The sequence below is a fragment of the Papaver somniferum genome, chromosome 6, assembly GCF_003573695.1.
Source record: "Papaver somniferum cultivar HN1 chromosome 6, ASM357369v1, whole genome shotgun sequence".
Classification (NCBI taxonomy): Eukaryota; Viridiplantae; Streptophyta; class Magnoliopsida; order Ranunculales; family Papaveraceae; genus Papaver; species Papaver somniferum.
In genome coordinates, this window is record NC_039363.1 from 176,922,667 (window position 1) to 176,935,586 (window position 12,920).

The 12,920-nt window shown below is 37.1% G+C and overlaps 1 pseudogene; it reads left to right on the forward strand.

The window, feature by feature from the left end:
• The first annotated feature begins 2,980 nt into the window (after positions 1–2,980).
• Positions 2,981–4,847, forward strand: LOC113286474 (annotated as a pseudogene).
• Positions 4,848–12,920: the final 8,073 nt, after the last annotated feature.

The following is a 12,920-nucleotide window of genomic DNA, read 5'->3' on the forward strand; positions in this document are numbered from 1 at the left end:
ATCCTTCTCAAATACTTTGGTCAAGTTCAAAATTGGGAAATGGTCATATATCCACACCTACATCCAAAGAACCACATTAAAAAATAAAAGGAATTGAAGTGATAGAAACAATTTTTACTTGGAAACATCAAAGTAAGAATAAAGTTTGCAAACTCAGAGAACTGTTCGGATTATATGGATCAAGTATTATAAGCCGAACCAAATAAATAATAAGTTCGTATTATACGATTTTATGGTTATAAGCCAAACCATACTCTGAACTCCCAAAAGTTACCTGGAGCAAAGTGAAGTTTCCTCCGATGTTTGTACTTGACAACCTAGACGCGGTGGCAAGTTGGTCCAGCAAGTAAGAGAGCATAGCCGTTCCCAAAGCATACTTGTTACCAATTGGAGATAATTAGCATTTACCTTGTTTCCGGTAAGGTCGGGAAAGATGTCTCTACCAAGAGTATAAAGCAAGTAGGCAGTTCCGGTTTGCTTCACTTTGACGGGATCCATTACCAACAAACCTTGCTTTACTCTCTCCTTTGTGTTCTCCAATTCCTTTTTCAAGTTAGTCAACTTGATCTTCTTATTCTTCTTATTTCTGCCATTGGGAGTGCATACGGAATCGACATTTTTAACGGATCGATAAAACTCCAACTTAGTTTTGTAATTACCCCAACCAACACTTTTCATATACAAATTGTAGAGCTCATCCCAACTCATGTCATAAAAATCAGCGTCCACACTTCTATCCCTTGCTTTAAGGCCTGTAATCTTATTAGACTCATCATGAGTGATTTCCATCTCTCCAAAAGGTAATTGAAATGTGTAAGTTTCTGTAAAGAATATCTAGGTAAAGGCAGAGGCTGACACACTATCATATTCCTTATGTCCATAATTGATGACAGGCAAGCACTGGCTTATACGTAAGCAATCACCTCAGGAACCTCTTCATCAAGACTCCATTCCGCTGCCCTCTGGTGTCTCAATACTCGGACTGCGCGATTGTGATCAGGAGTCTCATAAATTCTCTTCGCCCAAGATTCGGCATAACCAATCAACACATTTCCTCCATCTTCCGGAAGACCATGAGGCAAACCATTTGATCGAGGTGTAATTACGTCATCTTCATCATGAATGTGTAAACTAGTGATCCGTCGATCATCATCGTCCTTCTCTTTCTCGGGTTCTGCCACCTTCTTACCTTTCTTGTATTTCTTGGGTTTTCTTTCGGATTGTGTTTCTTGATGAACTTCTTGATGTTCTTCTTGATTATCATCAACTTCTTCATCTTCAGCTATTCCTTCTTCTTGTCTTTCAACTCTTACTTGTTCAGCTTCTTCTTCTAAAATGTCTCCTCTACTTCCCGCTCCCAATTTTTTCTTACCTCCTCCTCGAGGATCGGGAGTTTTAGAAGTAGCAGGTGTTACCTCCATCTTCTTCCTCTTTGTAGCTGCATTGGTCCTACACAAGTATGAAAGTTATAAGTATGCTTTGAACAACAAATGGATACAAACTATATGAAATATGGATTTGAAATGATCAACAAATAAGAAGTCTCGGCTTACCCGAAATAACACATATGCGCCGAACCATGTCTTGAAATTTTCATTAGCTTACACAGAGAGTAGATCGGCTCATACTACAAAATAATTGTAAGCCGATATTTTATATTCGGCTCACAACCGATACTGTCGAATAAGCCGAACCTATGATTATGAACTCAAACATGTATTCGGCACAACATGATATCATATAAATAAGCCGATCCTATTCTCTTGTAAAATTTATGGAATTTTAACAATCATATTCGGCGCAACCCTAATACTATCGAATAAGCCGAATCTAGAATTATGAATTGAAATATTTATTCGACGCAAAATGGTGTCATACAAATAAGCCGATCCTTCACATGCAGAATTCATGAAATTCAAACAACAATAATCGGCACAAAACCAATACAACCATACATGTCGATCCCAAGCACATGCAAAATTTCTGAAATTCACAAAACATTTATTCGGCACAAAAATAATACTACCATATAAGCCGATCCTAAGCAGATGCAAAATTTCTGAAATTCACAAAACCTTTATTCGGCACAAAACTAACACCATCGAAAAATTCGATCCTAAATATAAGGCTCTGTGTCATTAAGTTCGGCTCAAAACGGATTTTCATTTTAAGCCGAGCCGTTCATATGCACTTTCAGGGTTCAGTTTCAAGAACAGCTCGGCGCACATGTAAGGTTTTTTTTACGCCGAACCATACCCTGTAACCGCCGCACAAACATGTTTTTTACGAATTAAATCTATCATACCAATCAAAAACATCAAATACGAGATGGGTTTGTAGAACTAACCTTCTTATTCTCATTTCCGGAGTTGGTTCTTCTTCAATCTCTTCTTCCGGTTGATTTTGAGTTTGTTCTTCACTCTCTAAATCTTCTTCTTCTTCAATAGGTTGTTCAATCGATCGATTAGAACGAGACACTGGCTTACGACGACCCATTATATAGATGAGTTTAATCGTCGACTAAATTTTCACGAATCGACGATTAAATTTCGGCGATGATACGATGAAAAAAAAGAAGAAGAAGAGAATGGTGGGTTCGGCTGTGGAGGAGAAAGAAGAAGAAGGGGTTGAATGAAACTGATTTTAGGTTTATTGATTATAGGTTCTTGTATTAGGGTTAGAGATAGATTAGTAATTTAAAAGATTTAAGGGCATATAGGTAATTGAACTACCCATAGGGTACCCCTTATAAGGTCACCCAAGTTAGGACTATTGCTTTGTATGCCTAGAAAGATTTAGGTATGCCCAAAATCAGCGTTCTTCTAATATAGGAAACATAACTATTTGTAAACTCGGTATTATTTGGAGCCCAAGTAATAAACGTACTCTTATATGCGCCTATTCCCTTATTTGTAAACTTGAACTACGGCTACTTATTTTCTTGCCATATCACGAAGGAAACAAAGGCAAAGAAGGGAAAATGTTAGATATCAATCTTTTCAGAAAAGCCGCGGGGCAAGAAATAATCCGTGAATCTCAACGTCGTAGATTTGCAAGTGTTGAACTTGTCGATGAGGTTATACGCCTCGATGAAGAACGGCGTAAACGTAAGTATCTAGATTTGTTGTTCTAGGGTTTTGAATATACTCTTATAGCTTTTTCATAATTTATACTATGTTTTTTGGTTTTAGGTCAATTCGAGCAAAGAATTCCCGAAACTTAATATTTGAGGAAGGAGCGGAATAACACCAGCAAAGAATTCCAGAAACTTAATATTTCTGGTGAAGATGCTACTGAAAAGATTAAAAGCACAGCCGAGCGTAAACAGTGCATAGCAGCCAAGAATGCTCAAGTACAAGAAGCAAAAGATTTGCTGTATTCCAAGTTGGATTTGATTGGGAACTTGGTTCATGATTCTGTTCCTGTTGGCAATGATGAGGTATGCGAGAGTAAAATCTAAAATAGATTTTTTTTCTTGAGTTTTTTTTTTTCGGGATAGAAACTTAAGCACAGGGAGTTAATTCTTTTCTTTTACAGGCTCATAATTTGGTAGTCCGAATATGGGGAAATATAAGGACGGAACATAATTTGAAAAATCATGTTGAACTTGTTGAACTTCTTGGAATTGCTGATCTCAAGAAAGGTAACCTATCTTGTGATGAAATATATTTTCTATATTTGATTGGATGCATATTGCAAAGTTTGGTATCTCTCAAGTCTTCTGTTATTAAATAGGTGCAAATGTTGCTGGAGGAAGAGGTTTCTACTTGAAAGGAGTTGGGGTACTTCTCAATCAGGCGCTTATCTGTTTTGGTTCGGCATTCTTGTTAAAGCGAAACTATACCCCCTTACAAACTCCATTCTTCATGAAAACAGATATAATGGCAAAATGTGCTCAACTAGCTCAATTCGACGAAGAACTTACAAGGTCACGGGTGAGGGAGATGATAAGTATCTGATTGCCACAGCTGAACAGCCACTATGTGCATATCATATGGATGACTGGATCCATCCTACACAACTGCCAATAAGATATGGAGGATACTCTACTTGTTTCCGTAAAGAAGCTGGTTCACATGGTCGAGATACTTTGGGTATTTTTAGAACTCATCAGTTTGAGAAGGTGGAACAGTTTTGCATGACCAGCCCAAATGCTACTGACTCCTGGGAAATGCATGAGGAAATGATTAAAAACTCTGAGGACTTCTACAAGGAGGTATTGGATTTTTCTTTGTTGTTTTTACTAGCAAGATTGATAATGGATCCTTGGAAAGTGTCGTGGATTATTCCACAATGATAGTAATTGTTATTATTCTTCTGTTACAGCTAAACTTGCCCTACCGAGTTGTTTCCGTTGTTTCGGGTGCTTTGAATGATGCAGCTGCAAAGAAGTACGATCTGGAAGCACATTTTCCTGCCTCAAATGCATACAGAGAACTGGTTTCATGCTCAAACTTTACTGACTTCTAGTCTAGGAAATTGGAAATCCGATTTGGGCAGAGAACGGTATTATTCTTTTTATTTGGCATTATATTTTGTTATTTGATGAAGCTTTCTCATAGTGATTAGGGACCACTTGATATTTGTGTTGAAAGTTTTTTATTGATTATTTGTTGCAGAGCAATGAACAAGGGAAACAGTACTGTCACCTGCTAAACTCAACCTTAACAGCAACAGAGAGGACCATGTGTTGCATCCTTGAAAATTATCAGAAGGAAGATGGTGTTGAGATTCCAACAGCTTCACAACCCTTCATGGGTGGCTTGACCTTCATCCCATTCCAGGTCCGGCCTTTAGGGGAAGCTGGAAAAGGGCCGCTTCGGTGCAACAAGGCCCAAGGGCAATAAATTATTCTTCTTAGGCCATCAAATTTCAAAGAAATGATTCACGAGTCACGACTAGATTTTGATTTTGCCTCACTTATAGATAGGTAGGCGAAAAGTGATCACTCATGTCATCGATACAAATATCTAGAAGTAAGCCAAGGCCAGCAAAGGATCCCTCTATCCTCAGTTAGGAATTATGATATTTTGTAATCCGCCCAATTTAGTCTATGGAAAATTTTCATGTTTGTTGCTATCAAACTTATTAGTATCCTAATTCTTAAGTACTTGGTTTGTAAGGATTACTTCGGCGAATTCTTTGATTTATGTTGTTTGTTTTGGCATTTTTCGTCTAACTCTATTTTGAGTTATGATGCAAAAGTAAGCATAAGTCTTCCACATGAATCTTTTCCAGTACTGAGCTTGCAATGGTATTTACACAGAGGAAAAAGATGACTAATGCAGCCCTACCTAATGAAAATTTATCAGTAAATCTTATGTGCGTCTATATATGATGAGGGAAAAGAAATTGCTTTGTCAGTTGGAAATAAGATACAGTAGAAGAGCCACTCAATAAACCAAAAGGAGGAAGCTTACTTTGAGTTGCATCCGGTTCTCATCGGCATGCATTCTTTACAAGTCACAAGATTCACAAGAAATATATCTTGGCAGACCTTATTAACTCAGTGGAAGAATCCATAGTGGAAACTATTGCTGGGCCCAATTAGTTCTAGGACTTGCCAGCAAATTGTCAGACCTTTTTTTTTTTTTTTTTTTAGGCACCGTATGTCTTGCTGATATGATAAAATATGAATGTGGGTTGATGAATAGTCACCAAGAGAGAAATCATCGTTGTTAAAATTAACCACAGTTTTGGCTCTAAAATTCCTAAAATTTATGTAAAGTCTGTTCTTCTATTTCACATTGCTGGCTCAAGTGCAGTGCCACTATTATGGTTTGAAATAATCCAGTGCTGCTTATGTTTTGGAAGTGGCTATCGTTGTGGTTACATACATTAGTCATTTTATTTGGTTACTCTGGAGTTTCTCACCCGTTATGCCTACTGCAACTCTCTCAGATTAACAACAAACAAGTAAAAAAATTCATTTTCAGTAGTAAAGGAAGGTAGATCTCATTGTATGTAAATGAAACAAATAACATCATCTTAGCTCTTGAGAAATTGTAATGCAACCTCCAGGTATAATCCAGACCCTAAACTGACCGTATTCTATGTTGGTTCTCACATCCATAAGGATAAAGGCAGACCCTACGGCATGGCATAAGAGGAAGAAGCATCATTATTCTTGGAGAACAAAGGATTATGTAAAAAACAGAGTGAGACCACGGGGTGAGCAACAAGGCCAAAGGGAGATACATTACTCGTTTTTTTGAACGTTAATTTTATATGCATGATTGTATGGCATTCTTTTTAGGCCATCAAATTTCAAAGAAATGATTGATTGCTGGATTTTGATTTTGCCTCACTTATAGATAGGTAGGAGGCGTAGGCCAAAAATGACTTGTGTCATCCGTACCGACATCTAAGAGTAAGCCATGGCCAGCAAAGGATCCATTTATTCTCGGTTAGGATATTTTGTAATCAGCCCAATTTAGTCTGTGGAAGTTTTCATGTTTACTGCTAATCGACTTTAGTAGTATCTTTATTCTCAAGTACTTGGTTTCTAAGGATTACTTCCGCGAATCCTGTGATTCGTGTTGTCCGTTTAATTAGGCAATTTTCTTCTATCTCTAATTTAAGTTATGATGCAAAGAGGTGTGAATAATGAACGAGCCAGACCTCAAATAAAAATTGAAAAGCATACCATTATATCTGACCAGACGGGGTGTCAGCTCATAAGTCTTCCTTGAGCTTGCAGTGCTAAAACTAGAAGAAAGCCAGATTTTATTCTTCCCAATTCTCACTCTCTCTGAATGATATATTCTTCCATTTCATCTTCAATATACTCTTGTAAATGATTTTCCATGTCGAAAGATACTTCACTAGTCCAAACTTTGTACCGGTAAAATCAAGAATCCAACAAAATCTTACGAGTTCCAATAATTTCAACATATATAATCATGTTATTTTGCTACGCAGCTTCTGTATTCCTTCTGTTTTCTCTTGGTGGTACATACCACTTACTATTTGGGGAACACTACCGCTATGCTTCTGTTTGCTCTCTCTGGCTCGCTATGAGTCTCCCAAGGTACGTATTTGGTAATTGAATAATGAATTGAAGGATTGTGTTGGGACTTGGGGATGGTAGAGTGAAGGAACTTTACCAAATACTGAAGGATGCCATTTCAGAGATATGGAAGTTGATTAGGTTAATAATTTGTCATTAAAAGAGAAATCATCATTTAAGAAGCTATCAGTTTTTGGCTTATAGTTTGTTCTTCAATTTTGCATTGCTTCTTCAAGTAAAATGCAAATACAAATACAAATGAGTAAATAAATCTATTTAGTGACCAGAATACAAGCCCATAGAAAACAAGACACAGATGTAATCACTTAAATTAGTCTTAAATCATACTCCTCGTGCTTTTTACATACATTGATTAACTAATACAAAAATTAAATCTTTCCAGCAAACCATTTTATGTCCAAGAGGCTGTCCTAAAATAAAATCCTCCCTCGGCGCGCAGCACCAAAAAAACACCAAACCAGCTCAAATCGGTACCGATTCGAACTGTTGTGAAAAGCTTTTCGCAGGAGGATTTCACCCACAGAGAAACAAATTGTAGTTGTTGATGGCCGCGTATCAAATATTTCTTCTACCATTGATGGATCATGATGAAGAAGAACATGAAAGAGATCTGTTATTGTTGATTTTTTAGGGTTCAGGGTTCAGTCTTTTTTCTTTCCCTACACAGATGAAGGCTGAAGTGAAATGACAAAACCTATTCTACTTCTAAGGCTTACAGATCCAGCCCGTCCAGATTAGGGTTAATTGTTGACCGTTGATTTCTTCATTTAAGGGCAACTCCTATGATATGGAGCTAAAAACATCCATAAGTTGAAGAGTATCCATATATATATGGATCCTCAGTATTTAGTGGAGACAAAACCCACCATGGAAACAAAAATAAGTAGTTAGTCCATCCGGGCCACTCTTAGTCCGGATTAAAAAAAAAAAAAAAAAAGACTCATCCGTAAAATTTTTGGTGGATCTCAAAATCTAAAATTTGCAACGCTTACAAATGTTACAAATGGCACAGAATCGTTGCTATAATTTAGGAACACATATATATGTTGCCATTTACGCTATTCAGAAAGGTAAGACTCTCATCCGGTCATTGAGTGGCCTAATGAGTAAAATGAATTTTGTTCCAAGTGACCGGATGGGAGAAAGAAAAATTTTTAAAAAAAAATACATCCAAACACTCAATGTTCGGATGTTGTATCCGGTCATCTAATGACCGAATGGACCCTCTACATCAACCCCTTCAAATATGTGGAGTTCCTTGGACTTGATGGTTTTTTGGACTCTTGAAAACACCATAATGGCTCTTTTTGGTCCATATCTAATGGATTATCCAAAACTTATGGATGGTTTTACTTCCCATAGGAGTTGCCCTAACGGTTCACACGTATCTTATAATTGACCGTAATTGCTGACCCAAGGATTCTACCCTGACTGTATTCTATGTTGGTTTCCCTAGCCAAATGGATAAAGGCAGACCCTATGGCATGGCTTCAAATGTATGGTTACTCTGGTTTGTGCCATTAGTCAATTCATTTGGTTAGTCTGGTTACTCTCACCCATTATGCAAACTTTGCCACTCCCAGTTCCTACATACTCGCTGCAACTCACTCAAATTTTAACAAGTAACAAACTCATTTTCAGTAAATGTAGATCTATGAAACAAGCAACAAACTCTTAAAAGTTATGATGCTGGTATTGGATCCATGCAAATAGATACGAGTAACCATCTACTTATTGACCATAGAAAACAAGAGACGACTTAAATTAGTAGTAAATTACCCTCCTGCTTACACATTAACCTCCTCATGCTTTTCGCATATATAGGATTAACTAGTTAAATACAAAAAATTAAGAATAATAACCAGACATGTAGCATTGGGAAACATTTAATGGTGGCTGTCCAACAAAAAAATCCTCCTGCTGCACCACAAAAAATCACCGAAGTTTTGTCAAACAAATTCAATTAAAGATGCCTATGAAACAAAGAAGATTAATGATGAAAAAGAAACCCTTGCTGAACATCATAGATTTGTGAGAGGAAAAATCATTGTGAGAGACAAGTTGTAGTTGCCGTTGATGGCCGGGTATTTGATGTTTCTGTTTCCATTGACGGATCATGAAGAAGATCACGAAAGAGATCTGTTGTTGTTATTTTTTTAGGTTAGGGTCTGAATTGTTTTTCTCTCGCAACACAGATGGAGGCTGAAATGTACCAACGACGCTATTCTCCTTATAAGGCTTATGCTACAGATCTCACCCGTTCGGATTAGGGTTAAATATTGGCCGTTGATTTGTTTGATTAAACGATTTACACGTATGTATCTTATGACTGACCGATTTCTATGTTGGTTCCCCTAGCCATAAGGATAAAGGCAGACGACCCTACGGCATCACTGAAAGTGAATTATATTTGTTCAGATCATTCATAATTACACACTGTTTAATTTGTTAACTCATTTAGCTGTAATAATTAATCAATCTTGTAACCGAAAAGTTGGAGGTCTCTGAAAACGTAGAGTGTTTTTAAAGTGGAAAGAAGTGGAGGTTGTTTCGAGAATTGGAGAACAAAAGATTATGTAAACAACCACAGAGTATGACTTAAAGTTTTGTACCGCGGAAGAACCAGTAACATGTCTATGGTATGTTTTAAGATGACTAATGTCGATAACATTTATCAGTTAAATTTTACTTTCACTTGCACGGTGCATCCCAGTCGTGTCTATATGAATGATGAGATTAAAATAATTGCTTTGTCAGTTGGAAACAAGGGGAACAAGACAGTAAGAGAGCCACTCAATAAAGGAAGCTTACTTTGAGCTACAATATCTTAGCAGACCCTAAAAAAGAATCCATCATGGAAACTCTTGTGACTGTGGGATTAAATTCATTTATTAGATAAAAATTTCAAACCTGGAGGACCGTATTCTTGCCTCCACATATAAATAAAATTTTCAATTACCCCTTCCTTTTTGTTAGGCCCGACTCGTTTTATTCATCAAGAGAGATCCTCATTGTTAAAATTAAGCAGCTTAGTTTAGGCTCTAAAGTTTGTTCTCACCCTTCACTTGCAACTCCCAGTTTGTTGACACCCCCTGCAACTCTGGGAAACTAAAATTTAAGTAACAAATTCTTTTTCAGTGGTAAAGGTAGATATCATTGTATTAGATTCATCCACAATATTTTGAATGAAGCTATTGGAGCCTGAAATGAATCCACTTTTTGCAACCCCGCTGAACTAACTAATGTTTTCTAAATGAGCTGTTTCGGGTCGTGGGTTACAATATTTATTCCGACGCCACTATCAGTCTGTACATACTCATAGCCGGCACTACAAATACAAATGTAACCAACAATGAATCAATTTAAAGACCAGAATACAATATTATGCTCCTGCTTACTCATTACGCGACTGCTTTTCACATAGGATTAACAAATACAAAAAATTAGATCTTTCACTTGAAAAAATAAAAACCAGATGCCGAAGAAGCTAATAAACCATTCCCTCTCAGCAGCACCATAAGCAAGCCGAGCATACAGTTTGAAATCTACAACTTGATGGTGAAAAGATATCCTTGAACATCCAAAACGGAACGGAAAATCTGTCTGACGAAGAAAAACGTTCTAAACAATTGGTAGAGACGGCCGTTGAAGAAATCATAGATTTCTTCCTTCTGACATGGGGTTATGATGTTGTTCTGCTGGGATATTCTCCACTTATATGGGCTTCAATTTGCAAAGCCGTTTGTATCCCTGTATAAATTATACAACTGGATTTCCTGGTTAATCATCGGACTAGAGTTCTAGTGTTTGCTTTTTCAATCCCTGTATAAATTTAAAAAGCAACCCGTTAGATATCTGACAAGCAGAGTTAGCAAAAACAAATGGGGCTTTAGCTCATAAGTCTTCCCCGGGAATCTTTTCCTCAATGATTCTTGAGCTTGCAATGCTATTCACTACAATGAAGCCGTACTCTTGCTTGCAATGTTATTTTTCTCTTGGTGGTATATACCATTTACTGTTATGTGGAAACACTACCTCTGTGCTTCTGTTTGCTCTCTGTTGTAGAAGAGCAGATGGTGTGTGTAATGCCAGCTGTATCTGTTTTCAGGATTATAATGCCGTCGTCCATAAAAAAACGAATTGGGTTGACATCTATGAGTCTTATAAGTAGAGAAGTAGTTTTACGATTTCTTATGCATCTTTGTCCCATTCATTGCTTTCCAAGCTTATGGATACCGCAACATTTGTCGGGGGCTCATATCAGATGAAATGTGGTCTTGGTGCAAAGCAAGAGTGCGTTTTTTGTATGACTTCTTGGAAGGCTATTACGATGTCAATCTGCCCTAGTTTCCTGGCAGCATTTGATGCTACTGACAGTGACAAGTGACCACTCGAACCCAAAAGACAGTGAGAATGTGTGGTTTGCTGCAGTTTTCTTCACGCCTAGAAGTGAGGGGTCATGCTTTCTGGTTGACGATGTCTATATATATTCTTTAAGATGACTAATGTCAGATAACATTTATCAGTCATTTGCAGTGTGCATCCCAGCAGCGTCTATGATTAATGACGGGTAAGTAATTGCTTTGTCAGTTGGAAACAAGAGGATATACAAGACAGAGACGAGCCACTCAATAAACAAAAAGAGGAAGCTTACCTTGAATCGACATGCGTTATTCACAAGAAATGTATCTTTGGCACTCAGTTGAATATAGCACATTATGTGAAACTGCAGCCTGAAATTGTTTTCTCATTGTGTTTCCGAGCTTCTCACGGTGATATGACCCAATAATGAGTGATGAGTCTCCCAAGGACAATTTTTGATGTTAGTCATCCACCCTTGAAAAAGAATCTCACATTGTTTTGAAAACTGTTTCTAACACTGTTAGTAATGACGTAACTCTGTTTACTCAGCTTATGTAGAATTTGTAACATGCTATGTTGTGAAATGCGAGCTAGAGGAGTCGGGCAGGGGCACATAGCTAATAAAGCGCCCAACACGCAAAACTGTGAGCTGTTGTTTTTTATTTTGGTCACCTTGACCTTGGACACTAGGCGAGCTATGAATATTTGGTAATTGAACAATGAACTGCAGAGACTTGCCAGGTAGAGCAAAGGAACTTTAACAAATTCTGAATGAAGCCATTTCAGATACTGAAGCTGATTAAATAGTCATCATGAGAGAAATCCTCACTGTTAAAATTAAGCAGCTATCAGTTTTTGGCTCTAAAATTGTGTAAGGTTTGTTCTTCTATTTTACATTGCTTTCCTAAGTGCAGTACTACAATTAGTCATTTCATTTGGCTACACTAGGTTTTTCTCACCCATTTTGCCTACTTTTTGCCACCCCCAATTTTTACACTCACTGCAACTCACTCAAATTTTAACAAGTAACATGAATCCATTTTCAGTAGTAAATTAATGTAAATCTATGAAACAAGCAACAACTTCATTTTTAACTCTTTAAGAAATTCTGATGCGGGTATTAGATTTATCTCCTAAGAATGCAAATACATACGAGTAATAACTTAAATGAGCCGTAAATTATCCTACTGCTTACACATTAACCTCCTTGTGATCTTCACATACATAGGATTAACTGATACAAAAATTAAATCTTTCACTAAAATTAAAAACTAGATATGTAGCATTGAGAAACATTTAATGGCAGTTGTCCAATAAAGATGCCGCCATAAACAAGGATTTTTTCAATACAGAAAAAAATCTAAAAAAGAGTTGGAGATGTTGCATGAAGACATCATAGTATCTTGAGAGAAAAATCATTGTGAGAAACAAGCCGTGTATTTGATGTTTTGTTTCCAATGATGGATCATGAAGAAGAATAGTAAGATCATGAAAGAGATCTGTTGTTGTTGTTGATTTTTTAGGGTTA